Source organism: Apium graveolens, chromosome 3 (assembly GCF_009905375.1).
Source record: "Apium graveolens cultivar Ventura chromosome 3, ASM990537v1, whole genome shotgun sequence".
Classification (NCBI taxonomy): Eukaryota; Viridiplantae; Streptophyta; class Magnoliopsida; order Apiales; family Apiaceae; genus Apium; species Apium graveolens.
In genome coordinates, this window is record NC_133649.1 from 2,349,081 (window position 1) to 2,366,522 (window position 17,442).

Here is a 17,442-nt window from a genome sequence, read left to right on the forward strand (position 1 = left end):
ATTTTATCATGGAGTTATGTGCACCGGATCTAGGAGACCTGTTATATGATTTATTTGTACTAATGATATCACTCTCAAGTTATTATTCGAAAATGTCGTGTTAATGCTCACAACATATAATTGTTACAACATACTTCTAACAACGTATATTAGCACAAATAATTTCAAATAATTTCAACTACAGTTCTTTTCCTTTAAACGAAAGTAGTTATTTATACTCATATATTACTTGACATAAGCTTAATAAGATATCAGTGTAGAAATTTTTTGCGGATTTTTGTAGAAACAACTTATTTATTTTTATTGTTGTCATGTTACTTGTCACTAAAAGATAAAGAATAGAAACACAAAGTTATTAGCTAATTACAACTTATGCTATAGTGTTATGTGCTTGTGCTGCTGCAACAGTAATGGACTCCATTAGTTGTAAAAAATTTCTTTCTATATAGTTCAGCTAAATTTAGTTATTTTATATGCGATGGTGAATTTCTCTTCTAAATATCTTTATGCTAAAAATCGTGCATCATGATACTTCTAATAATATAATTATGATAGAATATTTTTTTTACAACCCAATCAACCCAACCCGTTAAACAATTAGTAGGATTGGGTTTTTTAATTTTTTCGAGATTAATGGGTTGAAATTTTTATAATCCATACTAAATGGGTTGAGTCGTTAAAAGGGTCAAACCGACCCAATCCAGCCCATGTGCAGCCCTAATTCGTAGCATAAAATATGTCGAATACATATTCTTCAGAGGGGAAAAAGTGAAGAGAAATCTGAATAATTCTTTGAAAAATACATATATATCAAAGGGGAAAAAAGTGAAAAAAAAATTTTAAATAATTGCTTATAAATTTCATCCACACACCAATTAGGAAATGTTACTAGTGGTGCATACTAAGATAACTCAAGTGGTTAAGGATTTATCTCTTGTTGTTCCAGATTTTGGTTCGATTCTCGCTCACCCCGAGATTTGGCAAATTTGGCAAGCTTTTTTTGTTAATTTTCGTTAGACAGAGTTAACCCATCAAAGAAGACTATAAAAAGTCCGTCAAGTATTGGGCCAAACACCCTGCTATATGGCAAAGTACACATTTGAACTGAGTATATTATTTGTAGAAATTGAAAATGGTTTCTTTACTTCCATCTTTGGCTATCTTATTTCTTAAAGCAGCAAAACAGATGTTGTGTGGAGCTACCTCTTCTACCGACCAATAGAAAAATGAAACGTGTGTACTTTTCAAGATTTTTAATGTAAAAAACTTAGGGGGCGTTTGGTTCATCTCGGGGAAACGGAATGGAATCGAGAAAGGGAAAGGAGGAGAAAGGAAAGTAAAGACCCAGAATTGTTTTACGTGTTTGGTTCAGATCCGGAAACGGAATGAAAAAATTGTTTCTTTTTGTAGTTTGTACTTGTTTCTTTTTGACTAATATGCAAAAAATTGTTTCTCTTTGTAGTTTGTACTTGTTTCTTTTTAACTAATATGCAAAAAATTGTGGAGGGGGAATTAAAATGTTACTTTAATAGGCTCTCTAAATCCATTTTTAATTTTAAGAGTTTAATCGATCTCCTAAATTTTAAGAGCCAAATTTTACTCTTAACTATTATTTTGTTATATTTTCTATAAGAGCTTCTCCAACCATAAGAAACCCTTAGCTAAAAGTCTAGGTGACAATAACAAAAATAAAAATTATAGAGAATATCTAAAAATTTTATAACTCCAATCTATAATTTTAGCCAACCTTTTTATCTTGGTTATATTTGTTAAACCCTCGCTGGCCTGTAGTGAAATTTCATGTCATTAGTTACCATATAAAAATAATACTTTCTTTTTATAATAACTTCAAATAATAATAACATGCTATTTTTGAAATATAGCTAATCATTATAACCAATTCCATCGAAGAAAATCGCATTACAGGTTCAACAAATTTTACATATCAATTATTTTAAATTATTTTAGCCAATCATCTTACCTAACACCATTAGAGATGCTAACAACACTATATTATTCTTTGCACATACTTTTGTTTTTTATGAATTCAAGATGTTTTTATAATAAAAAATAGACGGAGGAGTCAACTGAAAGACTAGTGTTGGAGATGAGTACATATAAAAATCACTGATAACAATAATTTATATTATTTATACAGAGCGAGTTAAAGAGTCCAACATGATAAGATTCATTTGTTAATTTTTGGGAGATAGAGTTAACCCATCAAAGAAGACTAAAGAAAGCCCATCAGGTATTGGGCCGTGATTGATTAAAATCAAACGGGCCCAATTACGCGTTTAATGGCTCGCAGCTAAAAAAGACGGACTGTAAATCTGCAATGAAATTTATAGAAAAGCAAATCAGGGGTCTGGACGTAAATTCTTTGAAGTTAACTAAACGAGCCGGGTTCGATCAAGAGTTGAGTTTGTTTGAGTTAAATGGACTTATTAGCTATAAGCCCATCAAATGTAGGCCCAAAAGGAATTATGAATGAAGACCCAAGACCCACCAGGCTCCTAACTTAGCCGTTGAAAGATACAGAATCAAAACGTCCCCACCTTTTAAGCCTCCAACATTCGCCCGTATCTTCAGCATAGCGAACGAACATTAGTTGCATATATTTGAGTATAAATACAAAACGAATGTAAGAAGCATGGACAATTCTTAACCCGCCCCGTGCACATTGTTGTTTAGTGTTTAATAGCGTTGTTCAAACCGCACCGGAAATTTATAAAATAATATTTTATATTATTTACATACTATATATTTATTAATATTACACTCAACATATTATTATTATTATTAAAAGTCAATTATCAAATTATATGATTTGATAGTCGTAACAAACTAGCTCATTTACAATTATAACAACTATATCAAAAATAGATACATTACTAATGTTATTAGTAATATAAGCTTTAACATTTAACAATTTTAGCTAGTTTGTCAAATATAAGCTTTAACATTTAACAATTTCTAGTGATTCATTCCATTTGTAGTGTTTGTTAATGTTATAGTTAGTATAATACTTTAGCAGTTTGAGGCTCATCAGAACTACAAAGAAGAAGGCCTTTTTTTTAGTGATTGAAAATGATTCAATTACTTGATTCACGGAATTAGTTTATAGCAGTGACAAGCTAGTTTGAGAGGTATATCTCATCAGCGTACACATAGAGAGATCCTGTGATTGGATCCTGACACACGAAAAATTTGATTTAATTAGAAATGTTTTGAATTATAAAAATTGATACGCATTCAATTTTCATTAAATAATTATTTATTATTTTCTTAAATCGTTCAAACCGCTTAAGCCGCTCAAACCAAACCGCATTTTCGAGGTTTTGTTATACTTTGAGAATTTGGATAAACTGCATATGCAGATTGATTTGCGATTTTAGTTAAAACCGCATCAGACATCACCACGAACACCCCTATTTTATACGATTTCAATGATCAAATTGATAACCTGTTAAAATCTGTGAACGAAATAATATATGAGTTTTACTACGGTGACCAATTTAATATTAAACCCTAAGTATGGATTGAATTGATCAAGTTGCTTACAAGTTGGATCTGCAAACTGATTCTAAAGTTCGCAATATTTTTCATGTCTCTCATTTGTAAAGATTTACTGGTGTTGTCCCATTCTTGGCTGGTTGAGGTAGAGGAATACTCGTTTTTAGACTGAAATTGTGAGAATACCATTCTCTGACAAAGATGACGGAAAATACCCGATCGAGTACGAATCCGGCGCTGGGGTATTGGTTAATACGCATGCGTAAATTGGGTAATGGATAATACGCAACTTTAGTTTGGGTAATACGAAATAATTTTTTTCTGGAAAAATGAGACGCAATGTTAGATAAGGTATCAGGATAATATTATATTCTTACAAAACAGATTACGCAATATTGATTTGGGTAATATCATTATCACATATATGACCAGCTGAGTACAATATGCAGATTGAGTGCTAGCAGGATACGCAATAATCATATGTTTAGCCCTAAATCAGCAAATAACAAATAGCTTACAAATGAATCGATACTCATATGCGTATGAATGAGTTGAAATTGAATGTCAAGAGTATCAAGATATCGTTAGTTAGCACTTCGTCTTCATAATTCAACGTCTTAATTCAACGAGGAAGAAGAGTTATCCATCGAGTACAGTGAAAAATGGGGAATAAACGTATGTGGGTATGTAAGTGGGGTTGGATCGGATGTGAATACACATCTATACAAGGGCTATTACCTAGTATGCAAATATATGACGGGTATTGAAAACATTATTTTCAGTCGACCACCCGAACAATTGGTATTCTTGTGTTTTTTAGTTAAAAAGTCGTTATTATTTTCATTTTTTCTTCTCGGCTAATGTTCATGATTGTTTTACTTCTCCTTCCTGTGTAACAAAATATAAAAATATGGCTCATGTGCGATATTTAGTGCATTGGGAAGGATTTTCAGCACAAGATAGCACGACACGACTCACATGTTGAACCGACACGGCTCATGATTTCGCATATTGATTCAAAACACGATATTTTGGATACACCGATATATCGAACCGGTATTTTTGAATTTGGATTTCAACAATACCGAATCGATACCTAATCCAAAATCTGAAATTCAATCCAAACCCGAAACTCAATAAAAACTCGATACATAAATAATATACAATGTTTACATAATATATTATATATAATATTTTAGATGTAAGACATATAATTTACAAATTTTTATTTTATTATTTGAGTAATAATAGATTAATTTCAATATTGTCAATAGTTAGTAAATTATAACTCCTTTTTAATCCACAACTTTTATTATTTAAGATACGGTTTATATATGTATTGAGAAAAAAAAATCTTTTATAATGAAATACTAAATATTATATGATATTAACAAATCTTAGATTGCAATCGCCATACCATTTAAACACGTGCAATATAATGTGTTTTATTACAATTATTTATTAAATTAAAATTTTATGTATTATATAAATGTAATCATTCGTGTTTGCATGTATCATTGGTATTAAATTTAATCATATTATTAGTAATTTCGGATATTCAAAAAAATATTCAATATAATCCAAAATCCAATAGATTTAAATTTGGATAACTCAAAAACGTTTGAATTTAAATTTAAATATTATAATACCTGGTATGAACCCATCCCTTCCTAACCCTGAGAAAGGGCTTAATATAATAGATATTTAAGTAATTGAGGTTAAAATGAAAGGGTAATATAGTCAAAAAATTAAAAACGATCTTGGCGGCAAAGTTTGTTATGAAGGTACCAGCGCAGAATCACAATCAATTATTTAGCAAAAAAAAAAAGAATTATACAGTAGTGGCTTATTTCATATATCTCTCTCTCCTCTCTTCACAATCAATCAATCAACACCTGTTTCATCTTTGTTTCTTGAAGGTATTGAAGATATTATCAATTTATCATCGTTGCAAATTCTTGTTTACATCTCTCTCTCCATCTCTCTCCCTCCCTCCCTCTCTGTCTGTCTGTCTGTCTGTCTCTCTCTCTCTCTCCATCTCTCTCCCTCCCTCCCTCGCTCTCTCTCTCTCTCTCCCCCTCTCTCTCCCCCCTCTCTCTCCCTCTCTGATATACACACACTGTATGTGAACACACACTTCTTTAGTACACACACATCTCTGCACTCCCCTCTCTCCTCTTTCTTACACATATGTGCACACTTATTTTAGGGTTTTTTCAATTGATTCAATCTTTCTCTCTTTCTCAGGGCTGATTTCGAAATTAGGGCCTGTTTCAAGTTTGGGGCTTCATTCGAGTTCAATTTGCGCCTTTAGGGTTTGAATCGAGTTTAAGGTAATTCTATCTCTTGTGTTACATATGTTAATTTCTATATGTTATTGAATGTGCAATTTGATATTTGTGTTGAATTGTCTTTTTTGCCTCATATGTATGGATGTTTGTGTTATCTATATTATTGATCTGAAGTTCTTCGTATTATTCCGATTGATTGATTTTTCGTCTAAACGTTGTTGATTTAGTTGAAAACTTCAAGTTTATCGAACTATTGTTGATCTGAAAGCGTAGATCTTGAGATACTTCTACTTAATTGATATTGCACAACAACTGTTTGTGAAAATTACTGAGAATTTTCTTATCAAAATGTCGTCTACTTCTGCTGATGTTAACGATCAAGCTGATGTTGTTAATAATCATGATCGTCTAGTGTGTACTATATACATCCGCCAGATGCTTCTTCAATTCATTTAGTTTCGGTTAAATTTGATAGTAGTGGATTCAATAACTGGAAGAGGTCATTGCTGTTGGTGTTATCGGCTAAGAATAAGGTCGGTTTTGTTGATGGAACAATAGTGGCTCCTGATAGTGACCTAAACTGTATTCGCTAAATAATTTTCTGACATTTTGCATTTATTTTGTGTGTACCTGCTTCTGGACTGCAATCCTACCTGTCGCGGTATTTCTTTTATTTTCTTTTTTTCCTGAAAGACATGTGTTACTTGTTACAACATGGTTGAACCATGTAATTTTAGTTAATATAAAGATTCAGCTTATCGAACAATAATTGGGATAATGGAAGTAGTGGCTTGTTCATTTATTCTGATATCATTCCCATGTCAAGTTGTGGACCTCTTTTTAGTTTTAAAGTACTTAGATAAATAGTCGAAAAATAAGCGAATATTGTGATGTCCTGAACTTATATTTGGTTAGACCATACTCATTTGTTCGGAAGCAGCATTTTACTTCAAGAAGCTTAAGTCTATGCGGTCTTGATTTGATTTAATGGCAGTATGGTAAAAAGTTGTTAATTGTATGTGATAGTTATTCGTATTATTTAGCAAAAAAAAAAGAATTACAGTAGTGGCTTGTTTCATATATCCCTCTCTCTCCCCTCTTCACAATAAAACAATCAACACTTGTTTCATCTTTGTTTCTTGAAGGTATTATCAATTTATCATCGGTGCAAATTCTTGTTTACATCTCTCTCTCTCTCCCCCCCCCCCTCTCTGCTACACACACATTGTATGTGAACACACACTTACTTCTTTATTACACACACATCTCTGCACTCCCTTCTCTCCTCTTTCTTACACATATGTACACACTTACTTTATTTTCAATTGATTCAATCTTTCTCAGGGCCGATTTCGAAATTAGGGCCTGTTTCAAGTTTGGGGCTTCATTCGAGTTCAATTGGGCCTTTAGGGTTTGAATCGAGTTTAAGGTAATTCAATCTCTTCTGTTACATATGTCAATTTCTCTATGTTACTGAATGTACAATTTGATATGTTGGCTGATTTGAATTGTCTTTTTTGCCTCATATGTATGGATGTTTGTGTTATATTTATTATTGATCAACCAAATTGATGATCCAGCTCAACTGAGTATTTTCTAGCTCATGGTAATAGTCCGTGTAAACCAAATCTAAGGTTAAACCTTGTATCATTATTAAATTTAGCAGACTGAGATTGTGGAACGGATCTTGATTTAATAGTGGAACTGCGTTGTTCTTTTCTTCTTCTATCTTTCCCATGTCAAGTTGCAAACCTCTTTTTTGATTTTAAATCACTTATGATAAAATACAAAAAAGAAAAGGTAAATTGTGATGTCCTAAACTGAAATTTGGTTAGAACTTAGACCATAAGACATACGTACTCATTTGTCAGGTAGCAGCTGTTTACTCTATCGGAATGAGCTGAGTCTATGTGGTCTTGATACTTTGGTCTATTACTAGATCTTATACATTTATAATTTTGTCTATTGTTTCCATTTGTTATAACAAGTCCCTAACATGTTATTTCATATCTGTATATCTTGTGTACATATTAGTGCAAATCCTTCTTTTTACTCAATCTTATTGATATTCTGAAGTTTTGTATCCTGCAATTTTCTGCAAAAACGATCTAAAGTTCTTCGTATCGTTCCGATTGATTGATTTTTCGTCTAAACGTTGTTGATTTAGTTGAATACTGCAAGTTTATCGAACTATGGTTGATCTGAAAGCGTCGATCTTGAGATACTTCTACTTAATTGATCTTGCACAACTGTTTGTGAAAATTACTAAGAATTTTCTTATCAAAATGTCGTCTACTTCTGCTGATGTTAACGATCAAGCTTATGTTGTTAATAATCATGATCCTCTAGTGTGTACTATATACATCCGTCAGATGCTTCTACATGTCTCCATGTACTTATTTCTGAGTGTATACATTTTTGAGATTGTGGAACGGATCTTGATTTAATAGTTGAACTACTGCGTTGTTCTTTTCTTCTTCCATCATTCCCATGTCAACTTGCAGACCTCTTTTTGGTTTTAAATCCTTATGGTGAAATACAAAACAGAAAAGGTAAATTGTGCTGTGTTTCTTTGCTGGAACTAATTTCAAACAAGTTATTTCACTTGTAGATCTTGTATATGCACTAGTGCAAATTTTTTTTACACAAACTACCCCCTGGTGTGAATTTGTGATCAAAGCTGTATTTGCCAAATACCAACTTTTTTGCTTATGGTTACATGTCGAAACTTTTTTTTTGCTAAATAATGTCCAACTTTATTGACATTTTGCATTTATATTGTGTGTACCTCCTTGTGGACTGCAAATCCTACTCCTACCTAATAAATTAGTGCTGTAAATGAGACTTTTAATTCCTGATCTGTACTTACAAAGTATATGAAGTTGGTAATTGCATTGTTTATTTGCATAGGCTAGAATCTGCAAGAGATGAGTTCTGGTATAGTGCCTATAAATCCAAATTCCCGTTTTTAATGCATATTAGTATTTACCATTATATAGGTTAGCATATCTTAATTTGGATATAGTTTTAATGTTTTTTGTTTTGACCTAGGTATGGCCTCGATCTTTGCGACCACTTTTGCTTCGGCTACTATTGGCACCGATCTAGAAGAAGCACGCCAATCACTGAAACAAGGAAAAGATGACCCCTTGGAATGATTTGAAATCGTTTGACAGAGAATTTGATCGTCTGGAGAGCTTTGTGAATGAAGCATTGGAGAGATGACGTGATGATTACCGAGTCCTATATCTTCATTTGGAATATCAAGAAATTGGAGGCATGTACACTGCCCTAGTCACGCGTCTTAACTCAGAAAAGACGGATGACTTTAAGAATCAGAGCTGGTTCAAGAAAAGATTTACCATGTTCAAGAATAAGAGGCTGAATGCGAAAGCATTGAAAGAATTGAAGATGAGAATTCACGAGATAATTAGATCAATCGCAACATTCGGCCCTAAGCTCGCTTTCTCTGTTTAGAATATAAATTTTATTTTAGTGGGCTCAAAACATCAAAATTACGTGTAAATTTTGACCAATTTATGACTGATATAATTAAAATTTATATATGATTTCAAGTTGAGTGCGGTCAACTGACCCCACTGCCAATAGGCTGGCTACGCCCCAGATTCTTTACTTTGGCTCCCTTTCCTTGTTTGGCCTTCTTTTGTGGAACTAGTATCCCACAAATGAGCTTCAAATCTACCGGTACATATTTGCCTAAGCATAACATAATTTGTACTAGATTAATCATCAGCTTATAAAAAATTCTAAATATAAAAATAAAATGTACACAAATGAACAATCTGAATTCTGAACTAACCTTGTGACACCTCTATACTGAGATATTCTTTGCCCAAAAGTATCGATAGATTATCGATGAGAAGGTTGTTTTGTGCTCAATTTAGCTGACCCTCTCTTCTTGGCTTGTATGGCTAAACAATGAGTCTCAGAGTCTCAGTGGGTGAGATTTGCCTAGAAGGTGTGATACTGCTGGACTGGGAGCCAAGCACAAGCTTAAGCACTGTAAATCTCCATAGCCCTTTGACTCAACAAAGCCCGAAACAGGTGCATTAGAACCTTGATTATGAATCATGGTGCTGTTGTCTAGTTCTTGGGCATTGCAATTCCCAGAAAAAGGATCATCAGTTTGGGAATCCGCATTCTCAGAGAAATATTGCAACTGAACTTCTTCTTAATTCTCGAGTTTCTTGATCATCAACATTTTGTTGGTAATAAGTATTGTCTCAGCTAAAAGCCATTTGCTTCACTTTCATAATTATCATAATGGACTACAAGAGAAGAAATATTTAAGCACATTCATTTTATACTAATATTACCTTGTGAATATTAGCATTAGCATTACAAGTAATTACCATCATTTCTATTCATATTCATAGTATCATCATTGTTTTTCATGTTTCTCTCTATTTGCTAAGCTTTTTTACTGTAAAATGTAGCTCAAGCTTCACTTGTGTCTGAAGTATAGTGTTGAAGGTAGAAGAGAACTTAAACATAACTGAAGAAGCCTAATATAGTACTAGTAGTTTAATATAAATAACCACATGCTTAGACTGAGATAACCCCCTCAAACAAACAATCAAAAACTATAAAGCATGGTCTTTTTAAACTATTCAAGAAAAACAAACATATTGGTTATTAAAAACAAGTCGTATTGCAGGATATGCTTGGTTATCGATAAAGAGGACACAGCTCCATGGTTGGATACTTGCATCTGGATCATCTAAACCAGCTAACTTTGTCTTCCTGGTGGGGGGGTTTTTGGTTTTAGTAGAAGCGTCGAGAGCAGTGAGCTAGATAGCCTACCTAAGGTCTGCGTTCAGCGCCTCTCTTCTATCAGGCAAGTACTGCAGCAATTGTTTTAGGCCTCTAAATGATGCTAAACTGAAAAAGATCTACTAGCAGAAGATAACAGATAATGTAACCTCATTGCAAACCTCCTTGCTTCAAGTTTATAACAAATATTACCAACATTCTTTTTCTTTATTCTGAAATCATACAAATGCAATATATATATTGCACACCAATAGGACAATGTTATGAAATAAAAACCAAGCTTTTATTCTGAAATCAAACTATGCATAATACATTCCACAATTATAAAAACTGAGGTAAAAAGCAAAGAACAACAATGATTCATTAATTTAGCCAACAGAATCAAACATTCAACTGTTGTGTTATTGTAGCATAAAGCAGAAAGTGATACTCAGATCATCGTCGTGGAAGCGACATTTTATCCAAGTAAGCCTGTGCTTTCATACTTGAAAAATGCAGCATTATACTCATGAGCGAACAAAACTTTGATCTTATAAGCTTTACATTCCTTTTAATAATCTTGAGTTGGCTTCGAAGATCACCTGGTATGCAACCACAAGAAAGTAGGTATAAAATCTTCCAGATATTAGACAGTTGGCGGAACGTAGATTGTTGGTTATCAACCATCTCTGCTGTATCATATGCAAGCTGTCTTATTTCAGACAACAATTGTTTTACGTCTGGATCATCACCATGTTCCTTCTCAGCTCTGATTAACCTATCATGAATCCAGGTCGTTTCAGATCTGGGCAATTCGTCTTTATACAATTTTGTTTCTAGAAAACGGAGAGCTTCTGATGTCTGCATTGATAAGCCACTAATTACCTTCTCATCTGCAGATTAGTGTTTGTTTGTTATGTAGGCTCTGGGACTGGGTCTCATAGAATTGGAATAACATAATCTAATAATCTCGATGAAATAATATTTTATTCCGGTGCTGACATAATGGACACAATGTATTTTTACTACCGATAAAGTAATATTTTTTCTCGGTCCTAACCGTATTACCTTAAAAAGGTTTAACGGTAAAAACACAAATATTAAATTAAATGAGATTTTTTTTAATGTTAAATAACACAATACATAAAAGTTTTGAATTTAATTTTAAATATTACTTAATACAATTTTTTTTTCAAATAAATCACAAAATACAAAACGTGAAATTACAATATATATATATGAATTTATGTAACAATATTTAGTGGACCGAAATAGTTACAAACAATTCACCAAATAAAAATTACTGGACACCCAATAAAAGTGAATGTAAATCATAAATATTAAAATTGGTAAAATATAAAAATATAGAACATAAATATTAAAATATTTAAAAGCAATACATTCAACAAAACTAATTGCTTAAAAAAATAACAAATATAAAAAGTAAATTATAAATAAATATATTTTGTTTATAAAATGGCAAGTAGAAAAACTAAATAAACTAGAACATATACATCACACATTTCAAAAAGAGTTTTCGTGTTCACGTGTTCTATACATATAAAGACCGATTAGCAATATATATTGCATTTGTATGATTTGTATGATTTAAAATATTTATATAAATATATAAAAAAATAGGATAACGTGTAATCATATTTTAGTAGAATAAATATACTACTGAACTATTGGAGAATGTGTAGAATGTGGAGTAAGAACAATGGAGGAGATACAGGTCTATTCTTCAATTAGTATGTTTTTCTTATATCAAGTCCTGTAAAGCTTGAAGATCGTACTTGTTACATCTTTGCCTGATTATTAGGCCTGCATTAGATAAAGAAAAGAAATTGTTCTTATAAACTTGATCTTGAAGCAAAGTAAGGTTTGCAATGAGGTTACATTATCTGTTATTCTCGAGTTTCTTATAACAAGGCATTTCAGAGAAATATTTCAACTGTACTTCCTCTTCTCGAGTTTCTTGATCATCAACATTTTGTTGGTAATAAGTACTGTCTAAGCTAAGAGCCATTGCTTCACTTTCATAATTATCATAATGGACTCCCATTGCTGCATTTCCTAACAAATTTTCGAGTTTCTGGGAAGAATCTATAAATAGCCCTTCAAACATTAAGGCTTTAAGAAATCTGTAAACATCCTCCTCCTTTTATAAAATAGAATAAAATTGTTGATTTCTATAACAAATAACTTGAAAAACAAAAATGCCACATGCAAGTACTAAACTGCAATCTCACCATACAAATATAGGAAACTGTTGCAAATTCATATGAGCATTTCTACTAGGTTATTTAACTCCTCATGTATAATTGATTGATCATATAACAAAATGCACATTCATATCTCATCAAAGAAGACCAAGAATAAAGAATCTTGTGATATGGATCCATGCCACAAGGTCATAAGTGGAAATTTATACATAAGAAGTCAATCAAACCATGGCCAAAACAAAAGGCTACTAAGACCTTTACTCAGTTTTCATCACTTGCTCTTATTATTTTGTGATCCCAAGTCGGCAACAACCAATACATTGGCTTATAAATCTTCACAACCATATTGCTTCCCTGTACCAAACAGCCCCTTGGTTTCAGAAATTTATTAATCAATATAGCTTGTTTAAGGAGACTTGCTAGGTGCTAGTAAGGTAGCTAGAAGCAAGCTGTCAAGAATGAAAAAAATTGAAAAAAGAAACATGACAAGTTTGCTCAGTTGGTTAAAGAAGGGATAACTATTATTTTGATTTGGTCACAGGTTCGAATCCCACGGAAAGAGAATTTATGGTTATGCCTCCTGAGCCAGAGCATGTCGCTTAAATGCGGTTTATTTTGTTTCACGTGATTTACAGTTACCCAGTGCGCACCCGTAAAAAATGACTCTGGCTATCAAATGGGGTTCCCTACGATAAAAAAAACTAAGAGCACATGACAGAAATCAATATTTTTGGAAAATTTGTCTATAAGAAGGAAGCTAGGAAGCCTTTGACAACCCTATAAAGTGGTTAAGTTAAGAAGGTCAAGAAATGTGTTGTTTTCTTTATACTAGAAATGTATGTGGTGTTTTATTTCTTTTGAATGCCAATGTTTGTTATGAGATAGGCAGGGTGCATGATGCCTCATTATTAGTATCAGTATTCTGTTGTAACCAGCATGTACAGGTAGAATTCGGGAGAGGATCAAGTAAGGGGCACGAGGGACCGTGTTTCCCCTAAAATAAAATTTTATATTATTAATTTTTGAAGATATATAAACTGTCCCCGAAAGTTCAAAAATATAAATTTGTATTCACAAGTTATAGTCAGTGTCCACCGGAGTTTAAATCCCGGATCCGCCCCTACCGGATATGGATGGATTTTCCAATTGTGAATACCATAACTAAATTGTTTTATCATGTAGTACCAAATTACAATTTCACCAACAATGAGGAGTTGAATTTTTTGGCAAAATATAAAGCCAAAATTCTTAAATATTATCTCCACATGGTCAATCTCGACAATTATCCATATTAAATAACCAGTTAATCTAAAATTAGGAACCAAGACCCTTCCTGTTTCGAGTCATGATAACATGTCAAGTAACTCGTTCATACAAAAATTAACCCCAACAAGTACGTTTGAGGACCAGACAGGCTACATGATTTGTTATCAAGTTGTCCCTAATCTTTGGACTTAAAACTTTATTTTATAAAAACAACAAGACAGTCTGTCCAGAGCAGAATCCTATTTTCAGAGTCAGCAATAGATGAAGAATTTACGGATAAGTGTTGATTGCTGAATCATCGTACTCTCTGTGGGTTTTTTTATTTGTCGCTTTGATTTTTACACGTATTTTAATGTGATTTGATCGGTTAGTTAAAAATATAATTTTAATTTTTTTCTTTTTTGTGAATTAAAATATAAGTTGTCTACTTTTATTTACAAAAAGAAAATTTTATAAATGATAATTTTAACTATGCGGTCAAAACACATTGAAATGTGTGCAAAAGTCAAAGCAACAAATAAAAAAAAACAGAGGGAGTACGAAGCAGCAGCAGCAGGATATTTGATAACCTAGTGTCACAGAATCTTGTTAGTTTAGATTTTAATTTTTAATTTTTTGTGGAGTACCATTATTACAAATATCTTCTTTTATTAGGTATCATCTTCAACAATAATGTTCCCCTTCATTGTTTGGCTTGGATTACATGTTCAGAATGATGGATATTTTGCACACAAGGGGTCCAACTGAATCAACTAGCACCTATAATGCTTGGGGTTGGGTTGCAAATCTACTATCCCATTGATAGATATCTCTAACCATATAATGCATTTTACCATACACATATTTCGTAGGGGATTGTTCACCGGTCATCGTTGGATGGGATACAGCTGGCGCAGCCGCAATGAAATATTGCGGCAGTCCACAATGAAACGGCTGGTATATCCCAGTCAAGTTGGCTGAAAGTAATTTGTTAGCCCGCAAGCGTTGACTCAATTTGTTAAAGAGTTGATAACTATACTCTTAGTCAAAGGTTCGAATCCTACGGGAGGAGAATTTATGATTGTGGCTCCTGAGTCAGAATTTGTCGCTTAAATACGGTTTATCTTGGTTCACGTAGTTTGCAGACTATTATGTGAGCCCGTGGGATTTACCCAGTGCAAATCTGAAGGGTAGCAGGGTAGCGTCTATACGATAATGATCAAATCAAACATTTTGAGTATATCCTTTAGACGGACCACAACCAAGAAAGTTGAGATGCACATGTTAAATGACGTCCTAGATTATTAGGTAACTAAACGCAGGTCGATTCAAAGTTATGAAGTGGGTTAGCACTTAGCATCAACACTCGTAGGGTCCAATTATACACACATTTGGAGCTCATAACACTTGGAGCTTTCCTCTTTCTCTTTTTGTGATTTACCTATCAGATGAAGTAGCTAACCTGGTAATATATGCAACTGTAGTGTTAAGTTACCGGATTAGGAATTGAACTTAACGGAATCATATTACGGTACTCCCTCCGTCCTGCTTGACACGTATTTTAAGGGTATTATAATATATAGCTCTATAATTTATTTTTAGAAATTTCTTTTTTTTTTGTATTAAAGTTTAAATATTATAATTTTATTTTTTAAAAATATATATATATATATATAGTGAATTATGTTTTACGGGAGTTTTAAAATGTGTGCCGATCTCCCGTACCTCAATATAAAAAATCCGGTAGGATGGAGGGAGTATATCCTAACCGGTGAGCGATCATAACTAATAGTATAAGGGGTCATTTGTTAAATCTGAACCATCTTTTCTGAATAAATAAAATTGATGGATGATTGATTATCTGAATACTGGATGAGTAATGTCGTTTAATAAAAAAAATAAAATTCTAAATAATGTATTTTTTTAAGTTATTAATAAAATGTCATGTCAAATTTTTTCATATTTTCTAGAAGAAGCATAAAATATTTTTATCAACTTTATACGTAATCATAACATTTTAAAGAAAGGTACAATCTTATAAAATCAATAGTTTTCTTTACCCCCTCCGTCTCTATTTACATGTCCATTTTATTTTTCTATAAGTCTAATTGACCAATTTTTGAATTAATATAAAAAATTATTGATTAATTATTTTTCAAATATGCAAGTTACATTTTAAAATAGACTAAATGTACTTTTCAATGATATTATTTTAATTATTTTTGTCAGTTATATAATATATGTAAATTCAGTCAAAAATTGATCAAGTTGACCAGTCAAAAATCAAAATGGACATATATTTAGGGACGGATGGAGTATTTATTTAATTACAATAAATTATTTTTCATATGATATTTATAAAATATGATTATGTCAAATGAATATAAAAGGATAATGATAATAAAATATAAAATTAATATAAAAGACATATTAGTCATTTTTTTTCCCAACAAACATGGACACAGTAAACCACAATACAGGTGTAATGTAATTCAGAATAAAATTTAAGTCTCTGTCATCCAGAGGAAAATTTGCCTCGTCCAGAAAAATAAATAAATATACAAACAATCTTAATCAGTCAATAATCACTCGTCCGGTACTTTTAGTTTGGTTCAGGAATTAACAAATGACCCCTAAGTTAATCAACATAGCTCATAACATTGCGTAAATTCAAATAATCATGCATAAAACTTTACTCAAATTTATAATTTTTACCGAACATATCTAACCAAAGTGACAAGCGATATCGAACAATTTAACCCGATAAAATGATATTTACGCATCGTTATTGTCGTTATTATTCTATTGTTGGAATATCGCATCAATACACATCGTTGCAAGTTACACAATTTATCAACAGTACATTTGTAAGATAAACGAGTACGCTAATCCATAATATGCAATGATTGACAAATCATGTGCCGGTAGAAATATTTCTCGAATAGATGAAATACTCGAAAAAAATCGCAAATAGTGTGACAACCATTTTATTCAGGTTAATTTTCAGAATTACACCTATTTGCAAAAAATTATAACGGTTAGACGGTAACGATCATCGGAACCGTACACAATAAAATTTACAACAATAATGATGAGGAGGTTGGAGAAGTAATAACCTAAATTTATGATTATGCCTCCTGAGTCAGAACCTGTAACTTAAATGTGTATTGGCTTGGTTCACGTGGTTTGCGTGAGCCCGTAGGGTTTACCCAGTACGCATCCGAATGGTAGCTGCTGCGGGTTATCTACTGTTAAAAAAAATCGCAGAAAATGTACTTAGTTACTTAATATGGATCTACAGTGAGATTCAAAATTAGAATGATATATTCACGGGACTCTTATCAAGAAACGGCATTGGGTGTATGAAGATAACAGTAGGACCGTTACGCCGT

At 32.3% G+C, this 17,442-nt stretch overlaps 1 long non-coding RNA gene across 1 annotated transcript; it reads left to right on the plus strand.

Moving 5' to 3' along the window:
• Nucleotides 1-5,301: 5,301 nt before the first annotated feature.
• LOC141710511 (uncharacterized) lies at nt 5,302-9,382 on the plus strand. The gene is made up of 3 exons (XR_012570954.1): nt 5,302-5,435; nt 5,764-5,849; nt 8,859-9,382. It is a non-coding gene; the product is annotated as an uncharacterized LOC141710511 (long non-coding RNA).
• The last annotated feature ends 8,060 nt before the right edge of the window (nt 9,383-17,442 follow it).